This window comes from Phycodurus eques, chromosome 10 (genome assembly GCF_024500275.1).
Source record: "Phycodurus eques isolate BA_2022a chromosome 10, UOR_Pequ_1.1, whole genome shotgun sequence".
Taxonomy (NCBI): Eukaryota; Metazoa; Chordata; class Actinopteri; order Syngnathiformes; family Syngnathidae; genus Phycodurus; species Phycodurus eques.
In genome coordinates, this window is record NC_084534.1 from 5,979,954 (window position 1) to 5,994,243 (window position 14,290).

Genomic DNA, 14,290 nt, shown 5'->3' on the forward strand with positions numbered 1-14,290 from the left:
GTGAAAACAAGTTTTGTTTCTTTAATGTAAAAAAGCGGCCTGCGGCTGCAACATTTGTATCTGTTTTAGATTATGGTGATTTGTAGTACATGAATGCCTCAGCACAGTGTCTCCATCTGGTTGATACTGTCTATCATTCATCTTTGAGGTTCATTACAAATTGTAAAGCTCGGTCTCACCGTTGTGAGTTGTACTCTCAGGTTGGGTGGCTTGCGTTGGGGACCCGCAGGCTCACTCACTGGTACACCTTTTTTTATAAGGCAATTCTTGGTCTTCTTTCCCCTTATCTGTGTGTTTCTATCAGGCAGGAAAAATACCGGATAGTATTTGTTGCGTTCTCAGGACCTGTTTATGCTCTCAGTTACAAAAGTTCGGAAAGAAATTGGAAGAAGGGGTTTTGGGTTCTCTGAAGACTCAGCCTGGAACCAGTTGCAGTATGAATTAAAGATCAAGGAACTGTTTAAATGTTTTTAAATCTATAATGAAAGAAATGGAAGCAGTTTCTATAGAATGTCAATGTTTTAGCTCAGATGCCTGAACAATTGATTCGTAAGTATGACTCATAGATGGATATATCCAAAATGTTGGCTTAAATTGTATGTTGTCTTTCCTTGTATGTCTGTAACTTTTTGGTGTTTTTGCTTCTGTCTGTCTTGGTCAGGTCTCTCTTGAAAAAGAGGTTTTTAATCTCATTGAGACCAATCTGGTTAAATCAAGGTTAACTAAATAAATAAAAGGCCTCACTTCGAGTGAAACTCAGACTACACCCTGGACTGGTCACTATTCAATGAACGGGGATACAGTATACTGTACACACAGAGAGACAATCTTTCACACTTACATTCGCATCGTCAGTAAGTGGAATTTGAACCCACACTACCTGACAAGCATTAAAAAAAGAAGAGTTTTTAACCTGGACTTAAAACCATTCAATTTATTATCTTATTAGTTGTTGTTTTGAGCGCCCAAATTCTGTTATCCTGTAACCCCCTTAAAGACCCCAGACAAACAGTTTCTTCTAAAAGAAATGAGTATGTACATTACTTACTGTCTAATATGAAAAAAATAAAAGCTCAGACATCAGAGCAATACAGTCAAAAATGTTAATAGAAAAAAAAATCTATTTAGTCTTTTAGTGGGTTGAATTACCTCAAGGCCTTTAAGAACACCCTATGGATCTTCAGGAGGACCCATGTGGGACTGTTGCCTTAGGAAACTGACTTCCTTCACTGTGGAGAAATGTCCCAGCTGGTTTAAGTCATATACTGTTAGATGACACTGAATCCAATTTACCCCATTCCCATACTTCTGTGGTTTCTGTTCTTTGTAACGTCGTTTATCTGCAGTATTAATTTGGAAACTGATTTCTTCCCTCAATGAATAATGAACAGTTTAACTGTTCATTTGTATCCACTGTTCAAAAAAGAGTCCTTATAAATGAGAATAATAAATGCTACACTGTCTGTTTTTACATTTTCATTTTTAACTTTTAGAACATTTGTAACAAAGTGAAAACTTGTTCTCAAACTTTAAACTTTGAAAAACAAGGGTGCGTGGTAATGTACAGTATGTGTGTGTGTGTGTGTGTGTGTGTGTGTGCATGTGTGCGTGTGTAACTCTCCAGACAATTGTTGTTTTTCAAAGGCAAAGTAGCATTTTCTAGCTGTGGTGGTTGGAAGCATGTACATTGCACTTCCCACAACCACTGCTGACTTAGCGGTTTTTGCTGCTTTCTCTTTCGTTGGGCCTCTCTTCTACTTTCTTGTGGCTGAGTTGTGTTTTTTGTCATTCACTACACACCTCATTGCCTGAATGATTGGTGTTTGCAGTTGGCGCAACCTTGCACTCGCCTTCTCATGTGTAGTGGCTCAAGCTCCTTTGAGAGATCATTGATAAGAGCTGTCGTGCATTGGTGATACCACTCTTGAATTCAGGGTGTTCAGCCATGAAAAAGGTGTACGGATACTAGGTGGTGATGTCAAGGATGTTGTACCGCAGCCCCATTGGCCACCTCTGTGTCTGCTGCTTGAAGGTGCCAATCATCTGGCCCATGGTGTCTGTACATGCTTTTGTGTGGTTTTAGAATGTGATGACCCCTGGCTTTATCTTTGTTGTGATGCATCATGCTCAGGACTACAATGGCCTTTCATTTCTGACATATGTCAGGTTGCCACTGAATTCAAACTCTGTGCTGTGAACCTCCCTCAACTTGGAGGCCTTAATCAGAAGAGGGATATCTGACTTGATGTGTTGTAGAGTATGTGTGTTCCACAAAATATATATTCCTGACAGTCACATTTGATACGAATAAATGATTCCCATCAAATTCCATAGGAAATCAATGAGGGTCATTTTTAACCTGCAACCCCAATTCCAATGAAGTTGGGACGTTGTGTTAAACATAAATAAAAACAGAATACAATGATTTGCAAATCGTGTTCAACCTATATTTAATTGAATACTGCTACAAAGACAAGATATTTAATGTTCAAACTGATAAACTTGATTGTTTTTAGCAAATAATCATTAACTTAGAATATTATGGCTGCAACACGTTCCAAAGAAGCTGGGACAGGGTCATCTTTACCACTGTGTTACATCACCTTTCGTTTAACAACATTCAGTAAACGTTTGGGAACTGAGGGCACTAATTGTTGAAGCTTTGTAGGTGGAATTCTTTCCCATTCTTGCTTGATGTAGAGCTTCAGCTGTTCAACAGTCCGGGGTCTCCGTTGTCGTATTTTACGCTTCATAATGCACCACACATCAATGGGATTCAGGTCTAGACTGCAGGCAGGCCAGTCTAGTACCCGCACTCTTTTACCACGAAGCCACGCTGTTGTAACACGTGCAGAATGTGGTGTGATATTGTCTTGCTGAAATAAGCAGGGGGTCCATGAAAAAGACGTTGCTTGGATGGCAGCATATGCTTCTCCAAAACCTGTATGTACCTTTCAGCATTAATAGTGCCTTCACAGATGTGTAAGTTACCAAGCCATTGGCACTCTCACAGCCCCATACCATCACAGATGCTGGCTTTTGAACTCTGCGTCCATAACAGTCCGGATGGTTCTTTTCCTCTTTGGCTCAGAGGACACGACGTCCACAATTTCCAAAAACAATTTGAAATGTGGACTTGTCGGACCACAGAACACTTTTCCACTTTCCATCAGTCCATCTTAGATGAGCTCAGGCCCAGAGAAGCTGGCGGTGTTTCTGGGTGTTGTTGATAAATGGCTTTTGCTTTGCATAGTAGAGTTTCAAGTTGCACTTACGGATGTATTTACTCTATTACATTGGTTTTCTGACGTGTTCCTGAGCCCACGTGGTGATATCCTTTACACATTGATGTCGGTTTTTGATGCAGTGCCACCCGAGGGATCGAAGGTCACGGGCATTCAATGTTGGTTTTTGGCTTTGCCGCTAAACATTCAGTGATTTCTCCAGATTCTCTGAACCGTTTTGATGATACTATCGACCGTAGATGATGAAATTCCTAAATTCCTAGCAATTGTACGTTGAGGAACATTGTCCTTAAACTGTTCGACTATTTTATCACACACTTGTTCACAAAGAGGTGAACCTCAGAATCAGAATCAGAATCATCTTTATTTGCCAAGTATGTCCAAAAAACACACAAGGAATTTGTCTCCGGGAGATGGAGCTGCTCTAGTACGACAACAGACAGTCAATTGACAGAGAACACTTTTGAGACATAAAGACATTGACAAAAAACAGTCACTGAGCAATAAAGGGTTGCTAGTTATCTGGTAATGCGGCGACTTTTTTTTGTTTTTGTTTTGTTTTGACAATTGTGCAAAAAGATGCAGAGTCCTCTAGCACTTAGAGCAATTCGAATGACTAATATTGCAATAGTCCGATGCACTGACCATTGTGCAAAGGGCGCCGAGACTTCAAGGAGTGTATGCGGTTTAAAGTGACGAATGGTGCGATAATCTGGAACAATGTTGATTGTGCAAATGTTGCAGATACTCCTCAATCAGTGTGCAAATGGAACAGATGCTACTCTGGCATGAGTGGCCAGTATTGGTCAACAACAGATATGCAAATAGTACAGTGTGGCGAGGCAACTACAGTGAGTGCATGAGTCATATATAATTGGCCCCACAGAAATGTGACAACGAACTCAAGTCAAAAAATTGCCAGCATGTTGTAATGGAATTGTAGGTTTGGTGTTTAAGAAGTTGATCGCAAGAGGGAAGAAGCTGTTGGAACGTCTGCTAGTTCTAGTTTGCATTGATCGGTAGTGCCTACCTCCTTTTATACCCAATCATGGCACCCACCTGTTCCCAATTAGCCTGTCCACCTGTGGGATGTTCCAAACAGGTGTTTGATGAGCATTCCGCAACTTTCTCAGTCTTTTCTGCCACATGTCCCAGCCATAAAATTCTAAGTTAATGATTATTTGCTAAAAACAATAAAGTTTATCAGTTTGAACATTTAATATCTTGTCTTTGTAGTGTATTCAACTAAATATAGGTTGAATAGGATTTGCAAATCATTGTATTCTGTTTTTATTTGTTTAACACAACATCTCAACTTCATTGGAATTGTTATTGTACTTATGGAAGTTTGAGGTAGTAATAACTTTTTTGTTTTGTAAAATGCATAAAAGGTAAATTAACAATTCAAATGGAAAGATATCAAAACAGGATATTTGAGGAATACCTGGGATGTTAAATTATGATTTTTTTTTTCTTTTATTACAAAGATATTGTGACAAAATTGCCTCTCTGGTTATTTTAAGGGTTTTGTGACTAACATTTCACATTAGTCTCCTGAATCTATATGAGGGGAATGACATCTGCTTATCTAAGAAGGTTTAAATATTTGAAAAAGGAGAGACTCAGTGTGACATCAAGTGTCATCCTTGCCTTTGTCTTGGCCAGGCTCAAGGTGACATGGGGGTGTGCGCTCATTACCACAGCTAACGATGACACGTATTCTCTGTGGAGCTAATTAAAGGTCTCTGCACCAGCAGCATGATCAGCAAACTAACATTTAACGAAGAAAGGGGGGGATGGCTCTTTTCGATACTGTGAAACACCTGCTTGCACTTCGCATTGTTTAAATGTTAGGGTATACTTTCAAGGTGAGCTGGGTTTAGAAATGATGACTTCATACCTGTGAACAAAAAAGTGGCTCCTGGAAATTTCTATTTTGGAAATGTAGAACTGAAAAATTCTTAGTTTTAAACTAGTTTTACCATAATTAATGTTCTCCCCAAAGCTAAAGATGTAAACATATCTTTCAAAACAGATCATTTAATAGTCAGCATTTATGTGGGACACATAGAAAATGTTTCAACAACCAGCATTTACAAGAGTTAACGCACTAATGCAGTAATCAGCCATCACTTTTTAAATAAATGCCAAGCAGCAATACCACCATCTACAGGACTGGAGTATAATCGCAGACCACAACGCATGGCTGACCAACTTTGTCAGTTGCAGTGGTTCACACTGGTTTTCCATCTTTCCATTCTAATACCACTTGTTCTCTATAAGAGTTGTGTGTGAGCTTCAGTATAACCAGCTGACTTTGGGTGAGAGGCAAGGGCGTACCCTGAACGGGTCATCAGCCAATCAAAGGACATATATAAACAACCAACCATTCATGCTTACATTCACACCTATGGACAGATTAATCTTCAAAACAGTCAGAAATTGGTTTTCTTTACATGAGCAGAAATCGCCTGACTACTGAACTCATTCAAAATAACCAAATGCACTTCCTTACCACATATATGACAAAACCGCCATTTTAAATGAGAGCAAAATTTGTGCATCTCTGTTTTTTACTATCTCAATATATTTTAATCCTCAAACGCATGTATAAAAATCTACTCTTCAACAGGAAAGAATTTGAAGCAAACAACAAAATAATCACATATTGTGATTTATTTTTTTTCCAGTGAAAAGTGTTCTTGGGAATACAAAATACCATTAAAAAAATTGCACAAAACTGCTGAAAACCAAGCCAAGATTAGGTGGAATAACTCATTTAGTGCATTTTTTTCAACAAAATGAACTCCACCAAAGATGTTAATATTGTCGGCTACTATGTTTGTCCTGCATGTCATTCAACATCCCCAAATGAATAGGCCGATTCACTCACCTGTATAGTGGATACAGAGCAGTATAGGGGAGTAAAGTTCACCCTGCTTTGGTGAATGAGCCCTGGCAAAGCCAAGTGGGTCTCCCCCGCAGTCAAAACCTTCGCTTGTCCACCATACGCGTTTGCAACACAATTAACAGTGTGGAACACGCTATATGTTTTTGAATGAAAAATGTAATAACTCCTCATGCACTTTAAACGAACTGTCAATGGTTAGTGTGAAAAAATAATAATAATAAAGAAATGTCGTTGTTTGTGTACTTTTGAGATACGTGTTGTTGTGGCGGCTTAGGTTGAAATTGCTCATGGCTGATCGGGTCTCGAACAAAAATGGACACATAGGTTTGCTTTTTAAATCTGTGAACATATAATCTGCTTTCTATTTTACCTGAAAGACAATTTACTTGACCTAATTTGCTCTTGGCACTGCTTTTCGCCACCGAGTGCCCCAAGTGCTCTCTTCTTCTCTGGTATCCAGTGGTGAGAAGTGTTATTACAAGCTAAAACTGATCAGGTATGGTACAGAAAAGCTTTTTATAATTTTCAAAAATTAATCAAGGGCAACTCTGAGTGTGGGGGCATGTGGCCCGGGGGCCGCCAGTTGCCCATCTCTGCATGTCGGTGGCTGTAGAAAAAGAGCCAAACCTATCCAAAACTAATGATATATTTTTGTTTTCTAACTACGACAATTTTCCTCAGGCATGAAGAAAATATTCTGATTCGTGAGACTAAAGTTATCCTGTTATAAAGCATAACGAGGGTGAAATCCATGCCGAAACTTTACTGAACACATCACCTGCCATTGTTTTTAGAACTAATACCTATTTATATTCTTCAATGACACATTAGAAATGGTATAAGGTAGCATTAGACATACTTTTGGTATTGTCTGTAGTGCTGTGCTCAAGACCACACTATCCGAAAGCAAGACCAGTACTCACTGAGACCGAGACAAAACCATGACTTCTGGGAGTTGAAAGCGAGTCAAGACCAAGATCGAGACATGCCGAGACCGAGACAAGTCGAGTGTGTGACAAGACCAAGACCATAAAAATCAGATCTAAAAACCGTGACCAGGTGCGACAGTTAAAGAGCATTCTCTCATTAATTAAAATTTTCTTCGAAATACATTTGAGAACCAAAAACATGGCGTATGCAACTCTTTCAAAGCACATCATGCAAAAATCTAAAATCTTAATCTTAATTACTCTATCTCAACGCTGTTGAAACGACAGGGATCACCGGTGACACCGCGGCACGTGTGTATATCAAATTATCATAACTCCTCGCTACTTCGTGCAATTTTAATCATTCAAACTGTCCCTGAAAGCTGTGAAACTAATAAATATATATATTATTATAATTAATCTCAATTAATAGTTAATATGAATTAATCTTTTTCAACCGAAATGATTGCCAAAAAAAAAATAATCCTTTGAAAAATGAAGATTTACTGTAAAGAAAAACTGAATTTAAGAAACAGCAGCATTTTGTGACCTTAACGTGCACACTGGGGTCTCATATAATTTAAAGTGGAATTAAAACCTCTTTCCAGAAATATTTCTCTCAGAAAGGTGACGAGTGGGGGCGTCCCTCTATCTCATCACGATGGTGTTGTGGCGTTAGTAACATATGAATTGAAGGTATTTGTTGTTTTTGCTGTCTTCTCCTTATCATCACATGAATAAAGTCGAGGGATAGCAGGTCATTGCTGGTCTCGACTGGTCTTGATGGAAAATCCTGATTACAGACAGTCCGAGACCAAGACAATGCAAAGACTTTTGGAAGTCGAGCCCGACACAAGAGCAAGACCTTCAAAAGGTGGTCTCGAGACCAAAAAACAAACAAACGGTTTTGAGTATAACCAGGCTAATTGTCTGTGGTGAATATAATGAATGGATGATCATAAAAAAATCTTACATTACATAGAAACACACTGCAAGAAAAATGGGAAGAGTATAGATGCTGTCAAGTTGTAAAATCATCAAACGGGATGTTAATAGGCGGCATGGTGACCGACTAGTTAACATCTCTGCCTCACAGTTCTGAGGACCGAGGTTCAAATCCCGGTCTCACCTGTGTGGAGTTTGCATGTTCTCCTCGTGCCTGCGTGGGTTTTCTCCGGGTACTCGGGTTTCCTCCCACATCCCAAAAACATGCGTGGTAGATTAATTGAAGACTCTAAATTGCCCATAGGTGTGAATGTGTGTGCGAATGGTTGTTTGTTTATATGTGCCTTGCGATTGGCTGCCGACCGGTTCAGGGTGTACCCCGCCCCTCACCCAAAAATTGCTGGGATAGGCTCCAACACCTAGTGACCCTAGTGAGGATAAGCGGTGCAGAAAATTGAGGGATGGATGTTAACATGTTTGTGTTTCAAGCATATAATTGCCGCAAGGATCAAAGACCTCCATGCCTAGATTGTCAATACAGTATCTAGTTACTGTTAAGATATTATCTTCCCAGAGAATGACATTTACATAAAGGTTACTCACTTTGAGTATTGCTTTTAATGGTACACATATCACATTATTAATTTTTTCATAAACATAGCCAGCAATAAATTAATTCCCGAAATGATTGTGAGAAAGAAGCTGACATAATCTCCATCTCTCTGCCACAAACAACAGACAGAAACAAAGAGCGGAGGCAGGGCTGGGCTTGCACTGGCACCTGTAAATAAGAGAAGAGGCTGCACTGTAAGTGCAAAAAAAGGGCTGTCACTTAGATGTAGTGTAATTTGTATTTGATCTTGATCTTAAGCTGTCACCTTTCTCCACATTATGGAAAGCGTTGACGTGCAGAGTGTTTACAGTTGTGACTTCCCCAGCAACCACATAGCTCCATCCATCCATCCATTTTCTGAGCCGCTTATCCTCACAAGGGTGGCGGGCGTGCTGGAGCCTATCCCAGCTATCATCGGGACTGAACGTTTTGCCAGCCAATCGCACGGCACACATAAACAAACAACCATTCGCACTCATATTCACACTTACGGGCAATTTAGAGTCTTCAATTAACCGACCATGCATGTTTTTGGGATGTGGGCGAAAACCGGAATGCCCGGAGAAAACCCACGGAGGCACGGGCAGAACATGTAAACTCCACACAGGCGGGGCCAGGAATCGAACCCCGGTCCTCAGAACTGTGAGGCAGACGCTCTAACCAGTCGACCACCGTGCCGCTGCCACAAAGCTCATTTCACTCAAAGCAAATTTGCCATGGGAGGCAGCTTAACTAAGTAACCTGCTGTACCTCTCTGACAATATGTTTGACACTGACTAATGAAAAAAAAAAAAAAAACGGGTCAAAAGAATGAGAGTATTGTGAAGAACACCATAGCGCAATGTGAATTTTTCATCTTCATCATAACAAGACTATAGTGAAAGACTGTAAAAAAGAAATGAAAAACTCTCAGTGACAGCTCTCCTCAGGAATTACAGTTACACTGAGTGCAGCATTGTGGGAGCCCAGCAGACAAACACTCTCACATCTTCATTTTTCAATTAGCATGGCTCTTGTTCTCTAAACATATGCACACTCAGCGGGGCGTCTATTAAAATGCAACTCTTGTGTTGAGTCTAATTATAGTAAATTGGTTGGCTTGTATATGCAGAAATTGGAATGTGGCTCCCTACCCATGTTTCGCCGCTTGTTTCACCCCGCAATAAACAAACTGCCACTTGCTGCCTCGTGCATATGTTCAACAGCCTTAAAGCGTTAGCAGAATGTCTGTCTGTGTGCATGCATGCTTGTGCGTATTCTATATATTTTCAATAACTAAATATTTTAGCATTGCGTTAGACAAAAGAGCCTAATAACGCGCCGTTGCGACATTATGAACCTGTATACAGTGTGAATCCTGATCATGGTAGATTATATGGACTTTCAATGCGTGATGCTCAGCATTTGGCCTTTGGCTTCATTATCACTTCATGGAGAAAACTACTCAAGGTAATAAAATGTTGCTGACTTTGTCTCTGTAATGTTTTGATAGGAGTGGATATTTTGCCAACGTCATTGGCACATTGTAGAAGCTAACAGCAGGCAGTGGGCCAAATAGACCCTGTGCAGTGTGAAGGATAGTTTGTCCTGGATGTTCTTTGCTTGGCTGAGCTTAAGTTGCCTCCACTAGGTAAGGAACTTATACTAAATCTGCTTAATGTATCAAGATATAAAGCGGTGCTAAAACTAGTGTAGACCATTGTTTAGCGGTCTGCTTTTGTTTCATATTTGCGGCTTAGCTACAGTATTCAGGTTTGTGATTGAAAGTGTTTTGTTTTATTTGTTGATGATGCAACAGACCGGAGGTAGATGAAATGAGTCTAAGAGCCATTGTAAAAGATAAAGAAAGAAGCCCTGCTGAGGAGCAGCTGGCATTGGGAAGAGAAGGTATGTATTAATAATATTCTGTACATTAAGAAACAATATTCAGTCAGTAATTTCTTGGTAATTTGTACTGAAGTAACTTAAATATCCTGTATGGCAAGTGGAATATAAATGCATATATTTAAGAAAATCTAAAAGAATTAGGCATTAGACATTTTCAGTGGCTTCATAGTCATGTAACACTGTAACACTTTGCATTCTAATTCAAACAATCATATTCAGAGCCTCAACTCAGGAAAAACTGTTGTTTGATGAGCATACAACTGGAGCAGATCCTGAAAAATGAACATGATGCCTACAGCTCTTATTTCTCTATCATGCATAAATCTGCATCGTTTCCTAATGCAGTACATAACTATGGAGTTGAGATCTGCCCATCCACCTCCAAAATACAGAAACTACAAATTTAACTTCAACTGTTAATATTTTAACAATTGATATGTAGGTGCGCTCAAGATGACAGATTCATGTAAAGGGCTAAAACAAATTGGCTTATATTTAATCATATTTTAGTAAGATCAACAGTTTAGCTTTGTTTTCCATCAATCTTTACATCTGGATCGGATACACAACTTAGAAGATGAGACCCTTTATTTGAATTTCATGTGAGCAAATGTATTGGAACATTTGACTAATAGGTGTGTTTTGTTGCCTACGTGTGTCCTACTCCAACGATTATTCAATCAATAAAATAGTACGAAACAAGTCATACGCCAAAAGAATAGAAAGGCCAGGCTGGAATTCACCAAAAAGTAAACAGACAAGCCTGAAAAAATCTGGGAGTTTGTATGGACTGACGAGAAAAGAAATCCTTCCCAAAGTGATGGACAGGCTATTGTTTGGTGAAACAGACGATCTGCTCATGATCCCAAACATATAAGCTCATCTGTGAAACTGTGGAAGAAAATCTGATGGCTTGGGCTTGCTGACATGTTTTCTTCTGGAGTAACCTCTTTAATCTTCATTGACATAGCACATAATTGCAGCAGAAAAATGACTCAGAAGTCTACATAATTGAAATGTTTATCTCTTAATTTATCTTCATGTTTTGATTTCAACCTCGAATGTGTTCAATCTACAGAAAGGTAAAGAAACTGGCCTCTCTGTTCCAATACTTTTGGGGGTGGATGTGCCATGAGTGTGAATATGTCAACTGGTATCAAAAGTCAGAGACGGGACTAAGTCATTGCTTTGCAAGTCACAAGGCACTCTCAAGTCTTGGCCCGCAAGTCTTGACTCAAAGTCCCAAGTCGAGACAAGCAAGTAAATTGTTCTGTTAAATGTTAAAATCATCTGACAAAGAAATGGTGAAATATCAAATAGGCAGTCAAGAAGTAAATAGTCAAGATGACAACGCAATAATTGCAATTAATTCAGGGCATTGAATCGATCGCAGCTGGACTATTTGGTTTGTCTTAGATGTTTTTCCTCTCATCCGAGCAGGCTTCATCAGTTCATGAAACAAGGCTTAGTTAGGATGCGCTAGCCAGTGTTTTTGTGGAAAACTCAACTATTTATGCTCCACATTAGAGGCACACCCTAAACCACGTATGGTATCATTCTTTTTGGAATGCAAAAAAGGGAGTGAGCTGTGGAGCCGCCTGGCCGAGAGGTCACATTTCTCTTGGCTTGACTCGAGGGGCTCCTTGCTGTTGCAGCTCCTCTTGTACCATCGTAGACAAGGAGCGTAAGTCTAATAGCCTCAATAGTGTCCGCTTAAAAAAAAAAAAAAAATGGGGCGGTTGTAAACATATTGCCGGTGAAGGTGCAAAACAACAAGCGGCGATACTCTCCGCCAAAGAATATCACAGCCCAAAACGCTGAAAGCAGTCCACAACGGGATTACACAACGCACAATGAACATTTAATGACAAAAATGGATGGAAAAGTACAAATTAATGAGGAAACTAGTGGAGCTGTTCTAACAGGCTGCCATCTCAAAGGTACCATCTTTGATCCAAGCTTGTCACTCGCAGTATAATGGCAGCACAATCTCATCCTATTTTAATACTTAACAAATTAACGTTAGTGATACTATAGTTTTAAATCGAGGGTTTATTATAGTGCTGCTGTGTGTGATGTAGACAAGTAGGGGTGATGTAGCCCCAGATGAAAAAAACTGATTGTTGGAGCGTTCTTGATTCTTTGCAACCTGAAGATAAAAGGACACTCCTAATGTGTAGATGTTGAATATGTCTCTGCTCATGGTCAGTTTCATTTGATGATCTCATGCTTCATAGCACCCGTGGGACTCCCATTTGGCAAAGGCTGCTGGAAAGAGTCATCACACATTGCTTCATTGCAACAGCATCACTTGAAATTGCTCCTTGCAGAGGATACTACATACAGGACCTTTCTTAATTAATTGTCTCCAAATGGCTTACCATATAGGAACAACGCATAGCTTCCTCCATTTTGCATTTGCAAAGGAAGGGATTCAAGCTTTTAAATGAGACATCCATTCATATACAGTGTATACATTTGACATTGCACAACCAAGTAAATCTTTGATCAACTGCCTATTTTGGAAAATTGGGGAAATTTCTTTTTTGTAATGTAAAAATGCGGCTAATTTTCATAATGCTGCTCACACCGTGTTTCTCTGCCATGATGCGGCAACAAGGCTGGGTGAAAATCTATCATTTCTTATCAACCATCAGACTACATGGAAGCATTATGTCAAAGTAAAAAAGTAGTGTTAGCACAGATTAACGTTATCAGTGTTAGCTTCTGACAAACGGCACATACTCGGATTTTCTGCGAAGTTGTCGATGTGGGGGTGAGAGGTAGTTGTGTTGGCGATGTGTCTGCTACACTAATTGACAAGTGGAATTCAGCAGCTTGGCGCTGTGCTGCCTTCAGGAGTGAAAATACAATCATTGTTTTTTATGGGCCGCTTGCATTTTCCTTCACACTTTGGGCGAGTAGTAGCTCATTGAGCAACATTAAAAGCACAATCTGTGACAATGATCATGGAATGTTTTAGTGGGTTAGATCAACAGTTTGCTGCCAATCAATAAATAGTGCAATAGGGTACTGGCTTAAATGGTTGTAGGTTGTTGTTCCACCAAAACACTGAGCAAAATTTGAATGATGAAGGATTGTCTTATCGTCTCCTTCAAAACTGCTTATTACAATATGAGCTTTATTTATGGGAAAAGGGGTGTTTTGTATCATTTGAGGTGGCACAGTGGCCGACTGGTTAGAGCGTCAACCTCACAGTTCTGAGGACCGGGGTTCAATCCCCGGCCTCGCCTGTGTGGAGTTTGCATGTTCTCCCTGTGCCTGCGTGGGTTTTTCTCCGGGCACTCCGGGCACTCCGGTTTCCTCCCACATCCCAAAACCATGCATTAATTGGAGACTCTAAATTGCACGTAGGTGTGACTGTGAGTGTGAATGGTTGTTTGTTTGTATGTGCCCTGCGATTGGCTGGCAACCAGTTCAGCGTGTACCCTGCCTCCTGCCCGATGATAGCTGGGATAAGCTCCAGCACGCCCGCGACCCCAGTGAGGAGAAGCAGCTCAGAAAATGGATGGATGGCTGTATCATTTGATTCCATGACATTGAATTTGTGATTCACAAAGGGATGCCAAAAATTATTTCAGTAATCCTAACAAGTTTTGAGACAGAACATCGAAACTGAGGTTACAATCGAAAGGCGAAGGAAGGCTACCCTCTCGTCCACCGGGGTGAACCCCAGTGTACAGGCGCTGATCCGGGGGGCAATAAGTATACCAACACCTGCTTGTCGCCTCTCAACCTG